Genomic DNA, 17,902 nt, shown 5'->3' on the forward strand with positions numbered 1-17,902 from the left:
AACTAGGATGGCTCAAGAAAAGGAATCATGTTTGGGGGGAGAAAGGGACAATAGGGACAGCCTGTGGTCAGGCTTATGTGCTGAAATTATCCTTAAGATACTTGGAAGCCATAGAAGGCTTTTAAATAGGGAAATGGCCTAGCAAAAATAGTGGGCAGAAAAGAGTTCCAATGTCTCATTTATGTTATAAGCTCCTAAAGGTGAGGTCTCTATGTATATATGCCACAGGGCTGAGCATGCTATAGCACCACATATAGAAATATTGAGTAACTAATCATTGCTTTTATTGAGTCATTTTTAGTCATATCTGGGGCTCTTAGTGACCCCATTTAGGTTTTTTTTTTTTTTGGCAAAGATACTGGAGTGATTTTCAATATTCTTCTCCAGCTTATTTTACAGATAAGGAAACTGAGGCAAACTGAGTAAAGTGACTTGCCCAGGGCACACAGCCAGCGAGTGTCTGAGGAGGACCTCAGGAAGATGAGTCTTCCTGCATCCAGGTCTGGTACTCCATTCACTGTACTGTTTAGCTGCACTAGTTATTCCTTACCTGTCACTATGTGTTGGGGAAGGCACTCTGGACTTATGATCTCTTGCCTCAACTAAGGTGATCTTCCCTCCTTTCTGCCTCAGTTTTGTCCTCTATAAAATAAAGAAAGTAGGACTAGACAATACATAAACTGGTGATTTCTAGTTCTGACATTCTATGTTCTTGGACAGCTTCCAACTCGGACTTCCTATAGTCTGTGACTCTGAGATCAGCCCCCATCCAGCTGCCGGGTGAGTCAGCCATAAGGTCCATTTCCAAGATTGTACTGGAGGCTTGTGTAGACTAACTTGTGGCTTATCCCAGTCTAACAAGCCCCAAGCTTTCACATGGCTGGAAATCAGGGTGACTTTCTAATGAAGTTCTATCAAGCTTCTTTTCCATCTGCCCTCACTCTTCTCCTCTTACTTCCTATCTGATAGTGTTTTGTTTTTGCTTCACTATGGCTCTCATCGACAGTAGTTCTCAGGACTAACCCACCTTGGTCCTTGTTTGGGTCCTGATTGGTTCAGAGCGAATGTAAATAACAATTGTTTCTGTTATGGCCAGAAACCCATAGGATCTTCCCCTCCCAGACTGATTTCTTACCTAGTCTTCATCAGTGAAGGGTATTGCTTCCTTGCCTAGCTTTCATCAATGAATGGATTTTTCTTGGGTCAAACTGAAAACAATTAAAGAGTAACTTGAAAAAGATCAGGGCTGTCTCCAGTTGTCCTGATCTATATCTAGCCCCTGAAAGTGAGACTGGTAATTTTGTACCTCCCTCCCTCACTTAAATCCAATTCACTTGATGGCATCTCCTTCCTGACTTCATGGTCCTCTTCCAGACTGAAGGACAGACCGCAACAGTAACAACATGTATTGTGCTTTACTTACAATGTATCATGGTATAGCTATCTGTATTTGTGCCTTATATCCCTAAAGAGCAAGGCAAGGATTGTGACTTACATAAACTTTATACTGCTCTCATCATCCAGGACTTAGCATCTACTATGTGATTAAGAAATAATTGTTGATCTGAAATCAATTTCAACTAAATTTAACATTTATTAATGTTTAGGATCCTGATTATGGTGACTAAGGCCTCTTCTATTCCTCTTCTTATACGTGTAGACTCTTTCCTGGGACTCCCTGACTTCTAAGCACCAACCTCCCTTGATATCTAAAAGCCCTCAGAGGTGAGTTGACTTGTTTCTTTCCCATAATGTCTTAAGGACTCTCTTAGATCAAGTTCTCTAACCATGGGAACAAATGGCAGCAGGACCATCCAGGCCTTTTCATCACAGAAACAATCCTTCCCAAAGTATCCTCACCACTGAATCTCCTGAATCTCTTATTTCCTTAGTGCCAGGCCCCCAAACTACCTCAAAGTCTTCTAGTTCTATACTTTCAGTTTTGGATCCTAAATCAACTTCATATTCCTGTTCTTTCAATGAGAGGGTCCTCCTCCAAACCTCAAAGTCATGTTCCTTCAATATTAGTTTACTTAAATTATCTCAAAATCCAATCCATTTAACTGCTTTTTTCTGTTTGATGCCAGAAAGCAACCAACTCTAATGTATTAATTCACATTAAGTCATTTTAGCCTGTAACATAAACTTAGACTATCAGGACTGGAAAAAACCTCTGAGATCATTCATTCCTCCCCTCTGATTTTATACAGGAGAAAAGTGAGGCCAGAGGCTCATGGATACAGAGCCAGCCAGTGGACAGCCAGACATTTTTTGACTTTTTTTGTTTTTTTCACTATCAACATTTATTAACAGACTGCTGTATTCAAAGTCCTATCCTTCACAAATAAGAGTTAAGAGGTTTGGGGATATAAGTAAAGTAAAAGTAGTTGCCCTTATAGAACTTACACTCTAGTAGACGATAGAGTTAGAGGTAGAAGATCATTTGAAGTTATGTAGTTCAATCGTTTCATTTTATAGAGGAGAAACTGGAGGCCCACAGAGGAGAGGTAATTAGGGTGCTCAGGTTACCAAAGTAGTGAGGAGCAGTGCCAGACTCTACACACAGGTATCGGACTCCAAATCCATTAGTCCTTCCACTTAAGAGATAAGATAACACCATGGAGAACTATAATAGAAGGCAGAATACATAAAAGATTGTAGCAGAGATAGCTAGAAATAGAAGGCCATGGACAGAAGACAAAGCAGAGTTCTTGTGATATGAAGATGGGAGTTTCCAGTAATATCCAAGACATTTGAGACTGGGTGAGTGGGCCTTCCTTTTCTACTGCCCTTAGACCACCATTGAGGTCTACTTCAAATTGATTTCCAGAGCAGAGAAGATTAGAATTACAGAGGAGATGGCACATATTCTTGTTATAGATTCCCCATGTGAAGTGAGCCCTACACTAGAGAACAGATTGGATTGATTCTAAGCTAGATTCTGTCACTAACTAGCTGTGTGATCCCAGACAAATCATTTCCTCCAATATAAAATGAAGCAATTTGACGAGAGGACCTCCAAGGTCCCCTCCCAGCTTGCATATTATATATTTCATTGTTCCTCCCAGCTCAGATATTCTCTGTTGGATGCTTTAAGCTCTCTTCCCTCTCCGACATTCCATGTTCAAAGGTCTCTTTCAGCACTAGGAATGAGAATCTGTGGAACAGGCTTGCCATCCTAGACTCTGTAGACTCTACCTCTGACCTTAGCAAAATCTGTTGTTGAAAAAAGGCCCCAACTGAGACTAATACATCCCTATCCACGGTCTGTGGCGTAGCCTTCTGCACGGAGAAGAGAAGCAAAATACTGGCCTTGCAAATGTCTTACGATCTCTCCCTGCCCCGATGGGAGTCATGTAAGGTTAAAAAACAGCTCTAAACTCATCTGAAAGCCATCACCCCTCCCAAAGCATTGGAAAGAGTCCTTGAAACCAAACTCGGGAACACATTATTACCCTAATGGAAACAGCCCGGCAGAGCCTCAGCCTGGACCACGGGCTTGCTCGTGCAAGTCTCTTCTCCTGGAGAATTCCCCTTGGAGAGGTCTGGGCCCAGAGTCCTCCCAGTCCACATGGGGAGTGAATGAGACCATCTGTGCATCTGCTCCCCATCAAGAAAAAGGCCATGGATAGGGGAAGACACAGTTCAGCCTGTAGGAAATTCAATAACTCAAACTGAAGGCCTGTGTAACACAGAAAGATGCAGTTTCAGACCCCCCATGCCCCAAATCTCATCTCCTCTTCCCACCACTACTTGGCCTTTTACTGCCCACTCAAAAGACAAATGATGGAATCACAGCTTGATTTGAGAAGGAAATATAAAGATCATCTAGGCCAATCCCCACATCTTACTGAATAAGAAACAGGTCTGGGGAGGTGAGATGACTTGCCCAACACTGGTGACTTACTACAGTGTCAAGCATACAGTAAGCAATTAATAAATATTAATTAGTTTATTGATTCATCATGCCATGACTTAGTCACAAGACCAGGAGTAGAAATGACACTCCAGAAATCTCTCAATCTAGTAAATTTGCTATAGCATAAAGAACGCTGGATTTGGCATTGGGTGATTTAATATCAAAACTTTACTACTTAGACTCTCAGTTTCCTTATGTGTATTCTTAGGATAAGAATAATAATCCTATCAACCTCCAAGATTGTTGAGAGGAAAGTGCCTTAAAGGAATATATGAGAAATATGTGCTATTTTCCTTCTTTCACTCTTATTATTATTGCCTAGAACTCAGTTTCCCCATTTGTAAAAGGAAAAAACTGCCTTCCAGCTTCGACATTCCTTTATTCCTTCCCAATTACATTTAAATGCTAACAAGCATTTACTTTCTTGTCCTCCCACCTCCCTCTCCCATTAGAAAGAGAAAGAACAAGACTCTCATAACAAATATGCAGAGTCAAGCAAAACAAATTCCCACATTGTCCATGTCCAAAAATGTGTGTCTCATTTTGCATCTTTGCATTACCTCTTTGTCAGGAAGTGAATTGCATACTTTATCATGGGTCTTCTGGAATCCAGGATTCCTTTTTGATTCTGTCCCCCACTCCATGTCCTCCCATCTTGCCTCTACCATCTTCAATTACTAGAGTTCTAATTAACGTCAATGTGGTTTAACAAAGATTATTAGGATTAATATCCTTTTTGTAGCACTGGAGAAACAAAGATCAAACAAACAAACAAAAAAGATCTAGTCCCAATGCTTAAGCCACTTACAAACTAAATTTGTGTTTGTATATGTGTATGTATATATAGGAATACATATGCATATCTGAGATATATAACTATATTATATATAATTATGACATTATGTTATATATTAGATAATATAATTATTTGTATACATATCAATCAATAAACATTTATTAAGTTCCTACTATTTTCCAGGCACTGTGCTAAGTGCTGGGGATATAAAAAAAAAAAGGCAAAAATCCAGAAAGAGGCTTGTTGGGCGTGAATATGGATCATAACATAGTATTTTTACTTTTTTGTTGTTATTTGCTTGCTTTTTGTTTTCTTTCACATTTTCCCCCTTGTTGAGCTCATTTTTCTTGTGTAGCATGATAAGCATAGAAATATGCATAGAAGAATTGTACATGTTTAACATATATTGGATTGCTTGCCATCTAGGGGAGGAGTAGAGGGAAGGGAGGGAGAAAAATTTGGGATATAAAGTTCTGCAAGGGTGAATGTTGAAAACTATCTTTGCATATATTTTGATAACAAAAAGCTCTAATTTAAAAAAGGAGGCAAAAGTCAATCCCTGCCCTCATAGAGCTTATAATCTAATGGGGGAGACAATGTGCAAATATATACAAAGAAACCTATATCTAGGATAAAAGAAGAAATAATTAACAGAAGAAAAGCACTGGAATTAAGAGGGGTTGGGGAAGGTTTCCTGTAGAAGATGGGATTTAAAGAAAGCCAGGGAAGTCAGTAGTCTGAGATGAAGAGGGAAAGCATTTCAGGTATGGGGGTCTGCCAGAAGGAATGTCTAGAACTGAGAGATGGAGGATCCTAGACTTATAATATCCAGGAGCAAGCGTCACTGGATAGAAGAGTAAGATAGGAGAGTAAGGAATAAAAAGGAGATTGGAATGGTAGCAGGGGTTTAGGTTATGAAGGGCTTTGAATACCAAACAGAGAATTTTGTAGTTGTTCCTGGGCATAATAGGGAGCCACTGGAATTTATAGAATAGGGTTATGTGTGCATAATTATAACAAAATATAATAAATTTAAATTGAAGTGATTATTAAGGGATCAAGCCACACTCTCACCTTCTACAATATCTCACTAGATCTCACCTGCCACAGGTAAGGAGTCTTAAAGAATTCTCTTTAGTCATGTCCTTTTCTATTAATTTCCTCAGAGCCCTTAGCTCTGTTTTTCATGGAGGCTGGTTTAAATAGGAGGCACAGTAGCAATTTCACCTTTGACGCCTAGTCACTGTGTGACATTGGACAAAAGAGTTCACTATCCTGGGCCTCAGTTTCCTCATCTGTAAAATGAAGGGTTTGAACTAAATGGCTTCTGAGATTCCTTTTAGTCTTAGAACTTTGATCTTCTCAGCTGGCAAATTATCTTAAGCTCTGAATGTTAATGGTGACTTCTTAACTTGACTGAGGATACTTGTATTCTAAACTTGGAAACAATTTCTTGGAGATTCAGTTGCCTGAACCCAAGACACAAAGCTCTATGGAAGTATTTTAGACTTGATAGGGGAGATTTGGGGACTAAGGAATTTTCCATCATCCCTCAAATAACAGCTCATGCAGTTTTTCCTCCATATAGAGCTGACCTTATTAACTTGGGACTATGCACACAGCAGACACTAAGTCCAAATGGCTAAGCGCCTGATTGCCCTTGTTCCTCCCAGTGGATTAAAATTTTGTCCACTTGGCAATGCAAGTCCATCCAGCTTTTTTCCAAATTCTTCTCCTGGAGTCAGAGACTATTCTAGCATCTATCTGATAACTAACTGTCCAGAGCCCTGGGAGCAAAACCCTTCCCCAGACCTAATTTACCCCAAACCTTCTCCTAGGCTCAGTGTACTCTGCATAGCTTACTTCCTGGCTTTTGACAGTCCTAGCCTGAGGAGGGAAGAATGGGACCCATGCTTTTTATTTTTGCTCTAGAGCTAGAATGGAAAGTAGGCAGGTCTGTGACAGCTAGAACACTCATCTGGGAAACAGAAGCCCAGAGTTCTAGATATGGCTCTGCAATTTTGCTATACCACTTGTACCTTAGCTTCCTCCTCTGAAAAGTAACAGCGGTGCTGCTTATGTTAGCTACCTCCAAGGAAGGTTAAAGAAGAAATAGTTAAGTCTAAATGTTAGAAATGATTCATTTAAATTATGCATTAGTTTCTTCCTCTGCTAAGTTAAGGAGGTGGTGGTTGAAGGAAAGAAAAGATAGGTAGAGAGAAATCTAGCAACCAGATTAGGGGAGTCAGCCAGAGAACTAGAAAAGTCATCCATCTCAACGTGACTGAGCTCTCCTCTGCTCTGAGATGGTGACCTTCCTTTTATACTGTGAATATCTTATCATCTTCAAAGTTCTTTGTATGTTGGCTCCCCCATTAGACTGTGAGCTCCTTGAGGTCAGGGACCACATTTTTGATTTCCTTTTTGTAAGGGCCCTTTAAATGGGTGGACACGGTGCATCAGGAGATTGAGGCCCAGAAGTAATTTCTGTGGATATTAGGACTGCCTTGTAGGTGGGATCCTATCCATTTTGAGATAGCTTCTTAATGGGTGACTCTCTCGCTGATTGGCTGTGTGTGTGACCTCACAGGCCCTTTATAAGCCCACTGCAGGCAGCAGTCGTTCTCTTTAACCTGGCGCTCTTCACCCTGGCTCTCTAGCCTGGGTGGCCAAGCCGAGATGGATAGCCGAAAGAGGTAAGGAGTTTGGTAGTGAACACGTGGGTCTTCTGACCAGGTGTTCACTCGGGAACCAACAAGTCAGGGCATCAGTCAGGGCATTATGTGAGTAGGTATAATAAAGGCTTTTAAGATTACACGTGGCTGTTCTTGAGTGCGCTACCGGGTATTAAACTATAGATTCAAGAGATTGTGGCCAGAGACCTTTGAAGGCCTCAGAGGAGGCGAGCCAGGTAGAGTTCACACTGCAAAGGTCAGTGGGCAAAGGTACTCTGTTGGGCCTAGGACAGACTAGTAATTGTAACTGCCAGGAGGGCACGTTACACCTTTTGTCACCATGACTTAATAGAGTGCCCAGTACACAGTAGGCAGTTAACAAATGCTTGTTGACTTCCTGACTATACAGAAAGATGAGCTACCATTATTATCACCACTTTTAACTATCAGCACTATAGCCCAACCATGTCCTTGTCTTGTCCATATGGCTTAATCCCATGTGAAATGGACAGTGAGTGACCTGAGGTCTACAAAGTTTTTCACCAACATGGTCAATCTCACTCTCCGGGTGGGTCTCCCTCTTTCCTACTGCCATGCTTTTACTCATGATATTCTTCCCACATTCCTGTCTCTGTTGACTTCCTAGTTGTTGTTCAAAGCCTTGTTCTGATGTCTCTTTAAAGGGAACCCCAGTTAAGTAACATTGAAATCTTTTTTAAAATAGTTACAAAATATTTTTGAACAGGGATTACAAAAGGTACAGGACCCTTGCTTCTCTTAACTTTTCCTTAGAAGCTATTGGTGACACAGTAGACAGACAGCTGGGGGTAAACTCAAGAAAACCTGAGCTCAAACCCTGATCAAGTCACATAACATCTGTCTCAGTTTCCTCAACTGTAAAGTAGGCTCTTAATAGTGTCTACTAGGGTTTTTGTGAGGATCAAATGAGAAAATGTTGAAGTACTTACCATAGCGCCTAGGTTATAGTCAATATTTAATAAACCAAAAAGCAACTATGGTCAAAGAATTACAGTCTACCACTTATCAGGTGCCACTAGCAAAAATGAGAGAGGGGAGAGTCATATATTTAGAGCTGGAAGGAATCTGAAGGCTAGATGATTTTACAGGTTTTACAGATGAAGAAATTGACGCAAAGAGAAGTTAAATGAGTTACTCAGTGTCATACTCATAGTATGTGTGTGAGGTGGTAGTTGAGTCCAGGTTTTCCTCACTCTAAGTCCATTGCTTTATGTTACATCTTGCAAGAAGGCAAACCATCCTCACCACAGATGAGCTCATCATGGGGCTATGATCACTCCATTAGTAACATTCAGTTCTATGGAAAGGTTAACATAAAATGATTTCTTTCTGTTGGATAGTGGGTTATATTATTCAACATTCTTAGCATTTATTTGAAAGATACTGTGCTGGCTACCAAGGAGGGCATACAGAAATCAGTAAGTCTCAGAGTTTATAGTCTACTAGGGAGAGAAAAGTCATGTACAAAGATTAAAATTGTATAAATTATACTATAGCATGCTTAAAAAGTATTAAAAAAAGTATTGTAAAATTAGATGAGGGAGATATAACTGGGCAAAACAGGGAAGACTTCCTGGAAGAGGTAGAATTGGAGCAAAGCCTTAAATAATGGTAGAGAATTACAGAAATGCAGAAAAGGGCAGGGGCAGCTAAATGGTGCAGTGGATAGAGTACCAGCCCTGAAGTCAGGAGGACCTGAGTTCAAATCTGGCCTCAGACACTTAACACTTCCTAGATGTGTGACCCTGGGCAAGTCACTTAATCCAAATTGACTCGGAAAAAAAAGGGTATAAGTAGAACAGTGTAAGTAGAAACACAGAAGGGGGAAAGTGGGAATTTTTCAAGGAGATGGCAAGTAGTAGGTACAAGCTGAAGGGCAGTATATATGATAGGAGAAAAGACTGCAAAGTCTGGGTCCTGTAGGCCCTGGAGAACCATTCAAAGGTTGGGTGCAAAAGAGGGATATGATTGGAGTGATGATCAGATGGCCTTGGCAGCATGGGCAAGTTAAGCTGGCAGGGCAGAGGAGACTGATTAGAACGATATCATAATGAAATTGACTTTTTGGGCATATATTAAAATGAGTTTGCATCCCCTGCTGATGACCCTGGAGTTTGACTGGCCAAAAGGGGGTCGGAAACATCTATCTCTGGAGGGGGAGATAGGAGAACTGAGCTTCCTTCTTTTCTCTCTCTCTTCTTTAACTTCCTTCCTTCCTTCCTTCCTTCCTTCCTTCCTTCCTTCCTTCCTTCCTTCCTTCCTTCCTTCCTTCCTTCCTTCCTTCCTTCCTTCCTTCCTTCCTTCCTTCCTTCCTTCCTTCCTTCCTTCCTTCCTTCCTTCCTTCCTTCCTTCCTTCTTTTCTCCCTCCTTCCCTCTCTTTCTCTCTCTCTCTTTCAGCAAAATAATTGGGCTTAAGTGACTTGTCCAGGGTCACACAGCTAATAAGTCTTAAGTATCTGAGGCAAGATTTGACCTCAAGTCCTCCTGAGTGAGTGCTCTATCCACTGAACCATCTAGCTGCTCCATTGTCCTTTGTTTTTGAAGGGCATCAATGGTATCACTATTGACGACTTGTGTATACATTGGATTTAAGGGAGGCAGTATCACACAAACTCGGGAGCCTCATTCTCTTCTCCAGCAGAACAAAAGTCAGGATGACTGATGATGGCCCAGGATGCAGTAGGTGACCTTGACTTCTTTGATGTCTGACCAAGCCCATAACATTCCACAGCTTCAGTACTTTCATGGCTATGGAAAAATATGTTCTCAATCACCCATTTCCCCATTGCTCTTTAGATAACCCACTTGTGGATAATGAAGAGTTGTCTCTATTTTACATCATAAACTTGGTTACTTGGTTGTGACCTTAGAAGCCAGGTCTGTTTCCTGGGGAAATTTAATTTTTTTCACTTCCTGATTTCTTCTTATTTCTCTAATGTCAGGTGAAATTGGACACATTTTACCTCTATAGATTTCTAAGCACCTGTTGGCTTCCCATACTCCAAGGATGGAAAAAATTAGAAACATGGAAGACAGAGCTGGAAGGAACTTTAGAACATAGAAGATGGGATGTCAGGACATGAAGGGGCCTTAAAACATCAAATGTAAAAGTTGAAAAGGAACTTGTAACATAGAAATCTTAAGTCAGGAGGTATCACAGAATGTTAAATCTCTAAAAACATGGAATGTCATAGAATGGAAAGTGCCATAGAAGCTGTTAGGTCCAACTATCTCATTTTACTGAGGGGGAAACTGAGGCCGGGGGAGGGAGGTAACTTGACTAAGTTTTGTGGTATACTCCAGGACTGTGTACCATTTTAGGGTTGTGCCCCTCTGAGTTAGAATAAAGGACAGGAGAAGAAGCAGAAGCCATTTGTCTTGACAATCCCTGGCCTGGAAGCTGAAACGCATGCCAGGGGAGTCATCTTGGGGCCCCCCACATCCATGGTGGTGTAAAGGGTGTGACCTAAGAAGCAGACCACAGGCCCAGAAAGCAGCCCCAATTGGAAGCATATGGAGCAAGCCATCCCTTGGCGGGCCATGCTGTGTTCTTTTACTCCCTTTGACCCTGGCGGGCGGGCTGCTACATGACTGGTCCAATGTGGTCAGCTATCAGAGCCTTGGTAGAGGCCAGACATGGTCTGGTCAGACTGGGGCCCAGGGCTGGAATTTCTCCCCCCCATTTCCTCCTTCTCTGCTGGCCCCCCCAGGCTTTGGCCTGACTTCAAGCCCTGCAGGAGCCCCACTCCACAGGCTGTCTGTGGCCAGCTGAGGTCCAAGGGCAGGGAGGGACAGTAGAGGAGCCGTGTATGGATTGCAACATACTCAGCTCTGGCCCAGGCGTGGGGCCAGACACATCTGTGCAGCCAGGAGGAGGAGCGGGAAATGGGGTTTTTGAGGAAAGGCAGGGGGATATAGTAGATATCCCCTTTTATGGAGTCAGAGCCCCAGGCTTCTGGGTAAACCCAGGCACAGCTAAGGCAAGGGATCCCCTCCTAAGCCAACTGGGGAAGAGGATTGGGAATCTTCCCTCCAACTTCTCCCTTTCTTGTTCTCCTCCCAAGAACTAGAGTTAGGCAAAAAGCATTGACCTGAGAATCAAAAGACTTGGTTGAAGTTATAGATGACATTTAACTGTGTGACTTTGGACAAATCATTCTTCCTCTTTCTCAGTTTCCTTAACTGCAAAGTGATGGGATTGGAATAAAGTCCAAGATCCCTTTCAGTTTTAATAGTCTATTTTCTATATTCTAAGCTCATAGATGTAGCATTAGAAGGGTCCTCAGAGATCACTTAATCTACTCCCCACTCCTTTGTTTTATAGATGAGGAAAACAAGAGATTAAATGACTTGCACAAAGTCATAATAAATATCTGAGGTAAGATTTGAATCCAGAGTTTCTGGGTTCTTCCCACTACATCATGTTGCCTCCTTCCCTCCCCTTTCCTCCCACAATCCCTTCAGCTCTAATAACTTCAGTGTTCTTATAAATGTTAATCAGAATTCAATTCAATTCAATAAGCTTTTATTCTCCATGTGCTGAGGTCCATTTAAGCTCTGAAATTCCAAGTTCTAAGTTCTCAAATTCCCTCTAAGGTTCTCTGACAAAGATCTCTATAGGGGATGGGTTCACATATCCTTTATTAAGGAATTCTTGGTCATCCTTAATGTCCCAACTCCTCTCCTCTGGGAAGCCTTTCCTGACCAACTTCATCTCTCAAGGATCAACTCACTTGTTGCCTAAATAGATCAATGTTCTGACATTCGATATTCTAAGGACATTCCCAAAGCTAACATTCTATGCCATAAATTCTAAGGCAATTTTTCAGTTATAAGATTCTATGTACCATTCTGTGCTCTCCATACTGAGTTCCCTTTCAGCTCCAACATTCTATGTCCTAAGGGTTCTCCCAATTCTGGCATTAGAGAATAATAAAGTGCTAGTTAGGCTATTTAGACAAAGTGGAGTTAAGGGTTAGAACAGATAGCTCCTCGAGGATTGGGGTTGGTCAGAAAAGACTTCTAAAGAAGGGAAGACATCAGGAATAACCAAAAAAATTTAAAAGACCCATGAGTGCTCTGATAGAGCAACTGTCTACAGTATTAAAAATCTCTCTAGATGGGCATTTAGGATGAGGGTTGGAAAGATGGGCTCATCTATTCAGCATAGGTTAGAACCAAAAAATCAGTGAATTCAAACTGGTCCCTCTTGTCATGCCCTGCCTGCTTTTCTGACCATGAGAAATTAGAGAAGGAATTAGTTCTAGTGCTCCCTTCTCCTCTCTACCCATTCAGAGCCAGATCTGGGGAAAAGGGAACATGTGAGGAGTGTAGAATAATTGTTAATCAGAATTAAATTCAATTCAATAAGCTTTTATTCTCCATGTGCTGAGGTCCATTTAAGCTCTGAAATTCTAAGGTTCTCTGACAAAGATCTCTATAGGGGATGGGTTCACATTAGTCCAGCCCTGAGCTAGGCTAACACAAAAAGGGATCTTTGGGTAAGAGGATTCATTGATGGAGAAAACAAGGAGGGGGAGTGTTAAATTCAAATCCAGAAGCGGTGACCTAAAACTTCCAAACAAATTTAGTCGTGATCTTCATTTTTTCTCATTGGAAAAGAGAAAGAATTAACTGTTGTGTTGTGGTACACTAGAGAAACTGGAAGTCAGAGGAGCTGAGTTTGAATCATTTCTCTGGCAAGACTTTGATAATCATGGGCAAAACACTTAATTTCTCTAAATTTCCTCATCTATAAAATTACTGGACTTGATTAGTTGCTTTTAGAAGTCTTTTGCCACTTTAAGCTTCCATCTCCTGACCCTATGTGGCAGCCCCAGGTTAAACCTTCATCACCACCTGGATAATTTCAATAGTCTCCTCTAAATGTTTTTCCTCATCCTGCTCTTCTTCCTCTTCCCACGTGTATCAGATGACTTCCTTATGCTTAGCTCTGACCATGTATCATTCTTTTGCTCAAACCTTTTGGTACATTTTTGTTGTCTATCACTTGTGTCTAACTCTGCTGGCACCATTTGGAGTTTTCTTGGCAAAGATTCTGGAGAAGTTTGCCATTTCCTTCTCCAGTTCATTTCACAGATTAGGAAACTGAGGCAAACAGCGTTAAGTGACTTGCCCAATGTCACACAGCTAGAAAATATCAGAGATTGGATTTGAACTCAGGACTTTCTGATTGCAGGCTCAGAACTCTATCTGTGGAACTAACTAGCTGCTCCCTTCAATACATTACCTATCATTCACTGAGGAAAATTCAGACACTTCCTGATAATCAAATTCCTTCACTATCTGGCACTGTCCTACTGTTTGAAATTTATACCCATCATGTCCTTTGCTTTTCTTCTGCAATAGATTCTTTGAGATCCTCTGGATGCTTTGTCATTTCCATTCTCTGTGCTGTTGTCTCTGTTTCTAGAATGTCTTTATTCACACTTTTGTTCCTACCTGTCCTTATCCTTGCTCCCTCAAGCCAATTGTGCTAACTCTCTGCCTGACCTGTGTCTTGAGTTCCCATAACAGGCTTAAAATAATAAACTGGTGATGAGGGGGCTTTTTGTTTCTCTCCCTCCCTCTGTCTATCTATGTGTCTGTCTGTTGTTCTCTGTGGTAACTTTTTTTTTTTTTTCTTATTCTGGGTAATACCCCAGAACCAGGAATCAAGAGATTTTAATCCTGCCTCTCCACCAACTGATAAACTAAACAAATCATCTTGAATCTCTGGCTTTCAGTTTCTTCATCTCTAAAACTGGTTGATAATCTATGCTGTTTTTAATTGTGTGAGTACCATGAACTCATTAAATCATAAAATCTGAAAGCAGGATTATTAGAGATAATGAAATTCAAATCCCCTTCTTCCCATTTTATTAACAGGAAAACTAAGGTGAAAAGAGATGGGTAAGAGGTGAGTTTTTACTTAAAGAGTTGAGTAAAAGACATGGTTTCATTGGAATAGGTTACTGCCTCCACTAGCAGGGATCCCGCTATGATTTTGTACGCCAACTTTGAGAGTTACTCAAGACTAATTTGATTCATCACCCTGAGGCCGAACTAGTAATAAACCTTTGTAGAGTGGCTAGACTCCTGCCAGTACCACAGGTAGAAAATTCATCACTAGGTGTGTCCTCAAAACCTTTCCAGCTCCACAGTTCTTGCTCAAGCTTGTTCTCTGTTGATGACTAGGATTGGGATTATAAACATAAGTACTGTTTTATTTCTAGAGAGTTATAATTTACCTTTTTTTTAAAAAAAGTTCTCCTCTGTAGGAATGATGCAATAGAAGAAGTCTAGGATCAGGGGCCTGAGTGTTTGCCCTGAGTCTCCCCCTGGCTTTTATTGGGACTTTGGGAAAATTATCTTTCAATTCTTATTCCCCAAGAAAACTCAATAGATCTAAAGATGACTCATGATCTTTCCCCCAAAACCCTCCCCTCTTCCTAACTTTCTTGTTATCAAAATCCTGGTTATGCAAGCTTGAAATTTTGACTCTTTACTCTTTCTTCTCCATATCCCATCTATTGCCAAGTCCTATCTAGACTACCTTCTCAATATGTTCCCCATTTATCCTTTTCTTCTTCTTTTCTTTAAATTTTTAATAATATTTTATTTTTGTCCAATACATAGAAAAATGGTTTTCAACATTCATTTTTGCAAAACCTTGTGTTATAAATCTTTTTTTCTCCCCTTTTCCCCTCTCCAAAGACAACAAGTAATCCAATATAGGTTAAATGTGTATTCTTCTAAACATATTTCCATATTCATTTTGCTGCACAAGAAAAATAGATCAAAAAGGGGCAAAAAAATACCTTGCTTTTTTTTTTTTTTTTTTAGTACTGTTATGATTCTCATCCAGGCTTTCATAACTGGACTATGGCAGAAGTCTGCTGATTGGTCTTCCTCACTCAGGTCTCTTCTTCCCTTTCTAGTCAATTCTCCAACTCAGTTGCCAGATTGATCTGGCATGTTTTGACCTTGTCCGCACTTTAAGAATTTCCACTGACTCCCTATTACTTCCACAATCAAAATATAAATCAAATATTTGCTCATTGTCTCCTTCATTAGGTTGTGAGCTCTGTGGCAGTAGGGGCTGTTTTTTGTTTTTCTGTTTTTGCCTTCTATAAAATGAGGGGATTGGATTAGACTTTTTATATCTCTTCAGGCTTCAGTATTATATGTTACTAAATTCTCAGCATGAACAAACTAGGTTTGATGTTTTAAGAATCTGTCTCTAATAGCCCATATTCTAGGACCCTTTCTAGCTCTAATATTCATAGAATCACAGATCTAAATCCTACAGAAAGGGATCCTCAGATGTTATTTATTTCAGCCTCTTAATTTCACATATGAGGGAACCAAGACCCAGGGAGTTGTTAAATGATTTTTCCAAAGTCATATGAGTAGTAAAGATGAAAAGGAGAACTTGAACTCAGGTCTTTTTTCTCCAGAGGTAAGTATTCTTTTTATTGCACTACCCAGCTTCCTCTATATTCAATGCTCTGAGTTCTTTCTCGCTCTGACATTCTGATTTCCAGCTCAAATACTCTAAGGCTCTGTGGTAGTCATTCTTCATTTGTTGTTTTCCTCCTTTCTTGCCTTCCTCCCCCCATTCCCCAGGTCTCTAGCTCCCCAAGTCACTGGATATGAGCTACTCTGAAAAGAAGCAGAGTCTGCAACCTAAGGAAGACAGACAGCTGGGGAATTCCTTTCCCAGCACTCTTCGGGGAGAAGAGCTGGAGGCTGCCTGCATAACCTTATCCTCTGCTTGGCAGGATCTGAGCTCAGGTCCTGAGCACATGGATTCCCGGCTGTCTTTTGGATGCAAATTGAGTTTCCAATGGAGAAAACATCTTGCTGTGGGGGGAAGGTCAAGCTTGCTCTTACCTCGTGTCTGACACAAGCCCAACTTGAAGGCGGGGAGCTGGGTCTTCTCTTATTCCCCCCATGGTTTCTTCAGTTCCAAATCCAGATTCTTTCCCAGAAGACACCAGTTCAACCTCTTTGGACTCCTCTGTGAATTGCTAATCATGCTATAGTAAAGAAAATACATGACTAGGAATTAGACCTGAATTCTCATCCTATATGACACCTATCCTGATTCTTATATTTCCAGGGATCTGTGGTTCCTAAAGGCTCTAGGTTCAGAGGAATCAGCTTTCGTTCTAGGAAATTACCCCAAAAGGTCCTGTTTTTCTCTTTATGTCATTGTCCTCACCCAGTATTCTCCAGAAAAAAGCTTTATAATAAGGTCAGGTAAGCATTGTATTGGCTAGACAGCTGCATGGCTCAATAGCTAGAGCTCTGGGCCTGGAGTCAGGAAAACCTGAGTTCAAATGTGGCTTCAGATACTCATTAGCTGTGTAATCCTGGGCAAGTCATTTAACCTTAATTTGCCTTAATCCACTATAGAAGGAAAGGACAAACTACTTCAGCATCTTTGCCATAAAAAACCCTTAAAAACATATGGAGTCACAAAGAGTCAGATACAACTGAACAACAGACATTTTACCTAGGTTTCTCCCATAGTAGAATAAAAGGGTACCTGCCCTTGACTCCCCCAATATTCATTGGTGAAAAAAATGGAGATCAGGTAAGCTTTATTTTACCCACTATAAACTATACACACTAGAAACTTAACCCACTTTATATATATATATATATATATATATATATATATATATATATATATATATATATATAAACTATAAACTTACCTACTATAAACCCGTAAGATACAAAGTATTCACAGGAGCCCACAACAAATGCAGAAATAAAAAAACACTTGAATAACCCATTAGACTCTTCCCTGGAAGACAAAGAACTTTATGGCTACTGAGCATCTCTGACCATTCACCTTGGACCTATACTGTCTGAGGAACTCATAGCAATAGCATGGAGCATTGACAATTTCCAGATCTTCTGGTTCCCTCTGGCAGAGCTTCAGCAGCAGGGTGACCTTTTCCCTTTTCTAAGGAGTATACCATTGAGAAAATTCTGAAATTCTTATTCATCTGGGAACTTTTCAGCTTATAAGGAAAGCACATACTTCATGAAGCCTAGCAGTGATTTATGCTTAGAAAACAACCAGGGAGGCAGAAGAAGGAATATAGGGATCTGAGCAGGTCCAAGGATCTTGCAACACCTGAGCAAACACATAGGGCTTGCTATATTTCCTCCTGAAACCTATCTTTCTCTGCTCCTGCAGAGGGAAGGTAAAAATACTTCTCAGTCTTACTATACTATGTCTAGAGTACTTTGTACTCTGGTCCAGAAGTCCAAGAGAAGTCCAAGAAGTCCACATTGTTATACAGCTCAGTTTGTAAACTATTGGGGATAAAGTGGCTCCTTTGTCAAGAGTCCATCCCCTTAATTCTAAAATCCCAGTCATCCTGGAGAAAGTTCCATTTGGGGGATAAGTCAGAGGAATTCCTTATGTTATCCAGCAAGATGCTAAGGAGCTTG

The 17,902-nt window shown here is 40.8% G+C and overlaps 1 long non-coding RNA gene across 1 annotated transcript; it reads left to right on the plus strand.

The window, feature by feature from the left end:
* The first annotated feature begins 408 nt into the window (after nucleotides 1-408).
* LOC141553595 (uncharacterized) lies at nucleotides 409-16,429 on the plus strand. Its single transcript, XR_012485542.1, has 3 exons — nucleotides 409-500; nucleotides 1,661-1,725; nucleotides 16,058-16,429. It is a non-coding gene; the product is annotated as an uncharacterized LOC141553595 (long non-coding RNA).
* Nucleotides 16,430-17,902: the final 1,473 nt, after the last annotated feature.

The sequence above is a fragment of the Sminthopsis crassicaudata genome, chromosome 2 (genome assembly GCF_048593235.1).
Source record: "Sminthopsis crassicaudata isolate SCR6 chromosome 2, ASM4859323v1, whole genome shotgun sequence".
Lineage (NCBI taxonomy): Eukaryota > Metazoa > Chordata > Mammalia > Dasyuromorphia > Dasyuridae > Sminthopsis > Sminthopsis crassicaudata.